Source organism: Abrus precatorius, unplaced genomic scaffold (assembly GCF_003935025.1).
Source record: "Abrus precatorius isolate BTA unplaced genomic scaffold, Abrus_2018 Scaffold3, whole genome shotgun sequence".
In the NCBI taxonomy this organism is placed as follows: Eukaryota; Viridiplantae; Streptophyta; class Magnoliopsida; order Fabales; family Fabaceae; genus Abrus; species Abrus precatorius.
The window spans coordinates 23,264,340-23,272,378 of record NW_020874373.1 but is presented as its reverse complement, the minus strand read 5'-3'; positions in this window follow the sequence as shown (position 1 = coordinate 23,272,378).

The following is an 8,039-nucleotide window of genomic DNA, read 5'->3' as shown; positions in this document are numbered from 1 at the left end:
CCTTGAGGTTGCTTAATCTTAGGGATAGAGATTGGAGCCCATTAAGATGCTTAATTTTAATTGGGATGTTAAAGTTAGTCTTCGCTTGTTAGATTAACTTAATTCAAGGGAAAGAAAGGGGATTATTGAATCATTTGAAAGAATAATGATAGAACTCATTGCTTGACTAGGGATTACCCATTTTAATTGATTGAATTTCATTAACTTACATTTTGTTCTTGATTAAAATCTGGAAATTGACAAACCTCCCCCCAATTTACTTGCTTTAAAATACATGTTTACACTTGCTCGATGTATGTTCCCAACCAAAAATTCCTTGGAGACGACCTAGGATAACACCCTAGTACTGCATTCATTTCTTTGCATATTTGATGAGGATTAACAACAATCTTTTGCATAACGAATAGCTCAAATATCGTTTCATGAGTCACCCCAAAACCTACAGCCCTCACACGACCTGGATGCTCTCTTACACCAAGTGCTTGAGAGAGTATGTCATTTCGGGCTATTGATTCAGTCTCAACGTCTAGAGTGACCTGTGAAAGGTTTTCCTACAATAAACACAACAAAAACTTAAAGGTCGTTAAAGGAGAATTCAAATACAACTTTATGTATTTGAAAATACTAACACATTAGGCCTAACTACTTACAAATTCATGGACCATTTTTTGAACTCTTTCGTCATCAATGTCACCTTGTTTATTTACCCTAACAGCTTTTCATAGGACATGTTGAGGTACTGAGGTCAAATTAGACCCAGATGTAGTAATCTACACCAAATTTAAGACTAAATGCCCTCATTAAACGGTTTCCAACAATGAAAACTGAAATTATGCAGATAAACAAGGATGTAAAAATTCTATGAGCAGACAGAAATATTATGAAGAATATTACATAAGGTGCAGTAAAATTATGCAGAAGCAATTTGAAAGCAAAGCCACAAAATAAATGCTCAATCTAGTTACTTTTCTACTACTAATGATATTGAAATGCAAAATTTCCCGGCAACGGCGCCAAAAACTTATTGTTAGCAATCTACACTAGCAAGTGCACTAGGATTGCAGCAAGTGATGAGTAAATTTAAGATCCAAATATCGTCTCCACAGTGAATTTAGATTCAAGTATCACTTCATAGAATTATAACCATTCAAGCTTTTCGAAATTGTAAGCAGAGTGGTAACATGTAATAACAGCAAACTAGAACAATTAGAAGTAAAATGAACTTGCAGAAAACAGAATAATGAACACACAGTTATGTGATAACAGAGGAAGAAACCATAGCTAGGGAATTGCTTCACCAAAACTCCAATATTTAATCAATAAAGTTCTGAATTAACAAGCAATTGGAAAGAATGACAATCAGTTTCACATTATACTATTCAGAGGTTAATTCCTTAACTCAGTGAACCTAACATTCAATTAAACCATTCTAATTCCTTAGATCTGATTCAATTCAATGTTGCTTTAAGTGTAAGAAACCAAAAGATTGCAAGATCAAAGTTTCTTATCCCTAAGAAAACTAAAATCTCGGTGATTGGTTCAGATCTGAAGAACAAATTCAATTTCCATTGACAAAGGTTCCTCTGAATTTAGTTAATCAAATTTCCATTCAATTTCCACGTGAAGTTCAGAATCAATCACTCAATCTATTCCAAAGCTTGAAATTCAGATCCAAATCAATTCAACATATTCGTTTCAGATCTACAATCCCTAACTATGAACGAATTACATAGCCATGGCAGCAGAGAAAAGAAAAGAAAGAGAAGAAGAGAAGAAGAATCTCAGAAACGCCATGGAAGCTTGCTCCACTCCAATTCCTCTTCGTGAAGCTCCAAGATTCGAATCCCCACTCCTCTCTCTCACTTTCTCTAACAAGAAGCTAACTAAAAAAACTGAAAATGAATAGAATCCCCTCTTTCCGGATTGTTTCTGGTATTTATAAAATTTCCCAGATTTTCACGTTATCACTTTTATGAGAAATAGTAGTTACGCAGAGAGTTTTTGGTTGCGCGTTAACACTTTTCCCAGAAATAGTGGCCACGTGCATTTTCCTGATATTGAGAGCTCTCTGGAACTCTCACTCTTGATGATAAAAGTGACAACGCAGAGCCAAGGTAGTTGCGCGTTATCACTATTGTTGATAAAAGTGACTACGCGCAACTCGCCAAGTTAAAGACTCTCTAGAACGATCACTTTTGATGACAATAGTGGTTACGCAGAGCTTTCTTGATATGTTGCCTCTCTGGAACTATCACTTTTAATGATAAAAGTGGTAACGCCCAGGCATCACTTCTTCTTTGAGCTCTGAAGTGATCACTTTCACTGACAATAGTGATCACGCCCAGTCTGCAATTTCTTATTCTTGTGTTTTTGGAGTCCAGACTTGCTTCTTTCCTCTTCCTTGTCATCAAACCTCCATGGATATGATCCTTGCTCAATTTATTCCTTCAAAAACAAGATTGAAAACTTAATTCCTAAGCAAAAATTTCACAATTGCTAAAATAACTACATATGTAAACAAACTTCAATTCCTTCTCTTTTTCTGAGTTTTCCTGCTTTCTTTATATATTTTTCTTATCATTTGTGTTTTAATTATGCTAAAATATCAGTCAAAATATGGATTCATCACTACCCCAAACTTGAATTTTTGCTTGTCCTCAAGCAAATCAAATTAAACCAAGGGTAATTCTTCCACTTCTCATAAACCAATTCACAAACTGCTTTTCTCAGATTTTTCAATTTCCAATTCTGTGTTTTCTGCAAAATTTTCAATCAAGATGTTCATCCAATTACTCATCGTTGCAATCACAATGCATTCATCAAATTTTAAGCAAGAATTGCTATCTAAGTTCATATATATCAGCCAAGTTCATGTGAGAAACATTAAAATCATGATCACTTCTCACTGGACAGTGTTTCCCTCATTTCTCAGCAGTGTTAAGGTACTGTTTTCTCTCTTTAATCATCAATTCAGCTACACTCTACCATATGCTTGCCCAATTTCTCCATCTCCTCTGCTTAGTACAGCCAATCACACATCAAGAGGACTTTTTACAGTTTATAACAAGGCTTAGGTTAAGGTAGATACTGAACAGAATAAGAACAAGTTGCAATTTCAAAAGATCAGAGGCATTTTGAGTGAATGACTTTAAAACTAGTCTGGTTTAGCATCAATTCACATTAAATCCCTCAGTTATGCAGCAAACAAATTGTTTTTGTGCAGCAGAATTTTCATTTTCCCTTTTTCTTCTCTTACTTCCATTTACTCTTTCCTTTTCCTCAAATTTCTTTTCCTTTTTCTCTGCAACAGTTCAGATTCTGTTTTTGAACTCATGTTTTACTCTTTCCACAGTTTTGCTGCATAATTTTTCATTTTTCTGCAGCACTTTTGTTCTTTCTTTTTGACTTTTTGAACTCAAACTTAGATAGCTTGCTATTCCCCTACCCCAAACTTAAAAATTTGCTTGTCCTCAAGCAACATAAATGGATGCTACCCCAAACTTAGTTTTAAAACTCATTCTTGATTGAACTCACTATGCCTCTTTTCCTTTGAATGGTAAAATTGGTTTTTCAGCAAGGCTTGTAATGAAGTTAACTCAAGAAAAAGGAATATTAAGCTCAAAGGGGTAAACTAGGCAATTAATCATAAGGGAAGGCATTTTAGGCTAACTAATTATATCAAACATGGCCTCTATCATGTGTGTGAGAATTGTAACATGCATATTCAATTAAGAAAAAGGGCAAGTTCTAGAGAATGCAGTAAAATCTGATTAATCACACAAGAAAAAGTAATAGGCAGCTCAAGTCTCACTAGGAATTTATAAGTGATCATGTGGATTAATGAAAACACAATGCACTTTTCAGAAATATATGCACCTAGTTGCAACTGCCTCATTTTGAAAATACAAGTGTGATCTCATTTTGAGAATGGGAAAAACAACTTAAAAAGAAATTCACATAGAATTCACAGCCAGCAGTTTATTATTTATTCTAGTATTTAGTGTTTTTCAAAAACAATTCAGTGTAATGTGAGGCTACACATGAATAAGAGGTAGAGAATGAAACCCCCCTTTCATGGCAGCTTGTGCAAGAGTCACCATCCACTGTGTGTAAGTGTTGTGTGTGTGATATTCTCTGCACAAAAACACCAGAATTCCATCAATTCGCAGCAAGAGAAAGCTGATTAGTTAAGAAGCTAATATAATTGCAAAATAGGTAAGTGAAAATTAAACCAAATTGTAGCAAATAGTGATTACAACCCAAAAAGTTTAAAACTACTAGAAATTTACAAAATCCTAATAACAGAAAATAAATTCCTAAACTAATCTTCTGCTGCATCTTCTTCCTCTGAGCTTTCCTCTTCAGAACCTTCTTCTTCTTCTTCCTCCACTACCTCTTCAAATGGTGGCTGATGAAAGTGGGTTCTGTATATTGGCATATTCTTGAAAACAGAAGAACGAAGGCACTGGGCATTCTCTGCCAAGTCTGGAGTATGATACATTTCATCTTTGGTCATTCCCAATTTCTGACCAATATTCAGCATAATACATTCCATTAACATAACTCCAGCTTTGAGGCTATTGTGCAGCTCAGTCTTCCTTTCAGCCAATTGATTCTGCCCTTCAGCTAGCTGTTTCAGAGTGTCCTTCATCATCATTGGTTTCTCTTTCTTGAATTGTGAAGGAATTCGGGCTGCAGAGGTGCAGGATACAGTGGCATAAATCTCTTTGATCAGAGCTGCAAAAATGGATGGTGCAGCTCTGATTTTCTCTTGATAATCACCAAACTCTACTCCTGCGTCTTCACAAAGTAATGTAATTACTGAAGGGAAGGCTAATGAATCCCTTTTTGTCTTCAGTATTCCCAAGATACATTCACTTATTACTTCCCCCACATCTATGTAGATGTCGGAGACTATGGCAAAACGCAGAGCAGCCCTCTTCACAGCTAGTGTGGAGCTATGTTTGACAGGCATGAAAGAATTTAAGATAAACATGCTCCATACTTTGGCAAAGGGCAGAAGATTCTTGGTGACAATATGTTTTGACTTCTTAGATTGGTTGAGTTCCTATGTGGTGCCTGGTTTCCCAATCCTTTCTAGAATTTGCACAAAATCAATATCTGGACTTTCCTTAAATGTTTTGAAGTCCAACTGTACAGCATGTTGTGCAGAATTAATTTCCAGTACCCTGTTGATATTTACTGCTGAGAAGTCAATTCTCATGCCCTTGACCATGGAGCTGAACTTAGGGGTTCCTTTCCCTTTAAACCTCATGGCATTAACATAAAATTCCTGAGTTATTTCCCTCCAACCCAGGCCAGCTGCTGCACAGAAGAATTCCCAGCCTCTTTTCTGGATTTCCTCTTTGAATTCAGGGTAATTGTTCCCAGCTATTTGGAATGCTCTGTCAGGAACAATTTTTCTTCTTAGAATATTGGCTCTGAAAAAGTTTTCATGAGCCAAACTTCTGAATCTCGGATAATGTGTGGCTGGTGGTGAGGATCCTGAGGGTGCAGCTGTTCTTGGTGGGGGTGATGGTGTAGGTGAAGGTGCAGGTGCAGGAAATCTTGTTGAAGGTGGTGGAGAAGGTGAAAGTTCAGATGTAGGTGCAGATGATCTTGTCTGAGGTGAGGGAGAAGGTGAGGGTTCAGAGATCTGAATAGGTGAAGAGCTTGAGACACCATCAGTTCTGGCCCTCTTTGATGCTGCAGCTTGGAGATTTCAGCTGGATCTTCTTGTTGGGGTTGTGGAAGATGCAACTCGTTTCTTCTTAGGAGTGGTAGAAGATGCAGCTTGCTTCTTCTTAGGAGGACCTACAGGTGTGTTGAATGAAGTCCTAACCATTTTGGAATTTTCTGCATGAAAGGAGTAATTGTCAGTTTAAAATTTTAGAATCAAAGAATAATCGTATACTGCAGAAAATTCAATCAAGCAGTTTGCAGAAATTTAAATTTTCTAATACTTCTCATCATGCAATCTGCTAATAATGTCATTCACATTCAAATACCAACATTCAAATACCAACACCCAATTGCACAACTTATTCAAAACATGCAAAATCTAACAGTAGAATTTCAGAGTGCACACTCTTATCAAATATCAGGGTAACGCAGAAAGATAATTACATGCCTTGACCAAAATTTCAAACTAATTTTGTGCTACTAGCAAAAATTCCCAAGTTGTACTCATTTTACAATCAAGTATGCACTTCAGATATTCCCAATTTAATGTCTAATCTCAATTTCAGTATAATTATGCATTCTAATTTCCAATTCCACAGTTTCAGAAAATTTTGTTGCTATCAGTTCAGATTCTGCAAAAATGTGGTTCATATAATGCAATATGATTCAACTATCCCATCAAACTAACATACATGACAGAGAACAACTATTTAGAGTATTATTCATTCTAATTTGAACCAATTAGCTTCAGAGTGTGATGAATTTAAGTCTGCTATCAAAACATGTATTATACAGATGCACAGAATAATTGCTCAACATTAATCCATCACATTCAGAGAAATTTAGATACTCCTAAGCTGAAAATTCAGGATGTGTTCACTATCATTAAAAATTAGGGTAGCGCAGAGCAATATTTTCAAGTTTCAACCAATTTTCAAACATATTTTGCAACCCAATCATTCTCAGCAAAAAGTTATTCTATCAAAGTAATGCAGAATTACTTGTCCTGGTATTTTCCTAACATTCGATTGCATTACATGCAGTGTATGGTTGCAGTTAATCTCACTCAACAGTCTTAGTTCAAACGTTTTCACTGAATTCTCTTTAGGTCATCCCAATTTCTGCAGAACTTTTATTCAAATATGTACAATGTAGATTCGAATGCTCAATAAATGACAGGGGAGACTTCTTCAGTGTATTGTTCCTACAGTGCCTCAGTACCCCATTCTACATTTTTCCAAATTTTTAAACGCAGAAAACCCTAGCTACAGTTACAAAGGAATGAGAGTAAGTGTACCTTGCAGGAAGATGTAGTATTGAATGAGAAATGCTGGTTGATTCTAGGTCACACAGAGAGTGAGATTTGCAGAGAAAGCTTAGACAGAGATGAAGTTTCAAGCATGAAAAGTGTGTGTACGTGCTCAGGTTAGGGATTATATATGGTTATGCTGGCACGTGACAATTTTTTTTTAAACAAAAATGAACGTTGTAAAATTAATTGTTCCCAGCGTAATCACTATTATTCGAAAGAGTGAATGTTCCAGAGAGTGAATTTTTCAGAGTGAGGCGCGCGTTATCACTATTGCTGAGCAAAGTGATAACACGCAGCAAAGTGATAACTTTTTTCAGTAAAAGTACTAACGCAGAAGTATTAAAAGTTTACTTACCTGTGCGTAGTCACTCTTGACAGAAAAAGGAGGCATTCCAGAGAGCTCATTTTCCCATCTGTCTCTGCGTGATCACTTTTATCAGTAAAAGTGATTGTTCCAGCAGAAAACCTCAAAATGCATTCTCTGCGTAGCTTCTTTTCTGCAATAAAGTGACTCCTCTCATTAATCAAATACCTCTAAAACCTCAATTAATTCAATTTTCACTCTCGAATCCATCAAATACACACTCTCCACATTGAATCTCAATTCAAGTATCTCAATTGTGCCTCAGAAAATCAGATTCAGCAGAATATTCTCATACATTATGCAGAAACTTCCAGAAATTGGTAAAATCAGATTATGCAGAATCTTAAACTCTTAACTACACATTCACCTCATTAATTCTAAGATTAAGCAAACAAATGCACCTCAAAAACTCAGGTTCAGCAGTATTTGTGTATAATTTTTGCAGAATATCAGAAATTTACAGAACAATAATATGCAAAATTCTAAAACACTATAGAAAGCTTAAACTGGGTTAGAAATGTGAGTTGCCTCTCACAAAGCGCTTCTTTAATGTCACTAGCTTGACATTAGTTGTTCCTCACTCAAGAGGAACCAATTTCAAGCATGATATGTTTCTTGCAAACTCTTCTCCATGATAGATCTTCAATCTTTGGCCATTGACCTTGAAGTCCCTCCCTGTTT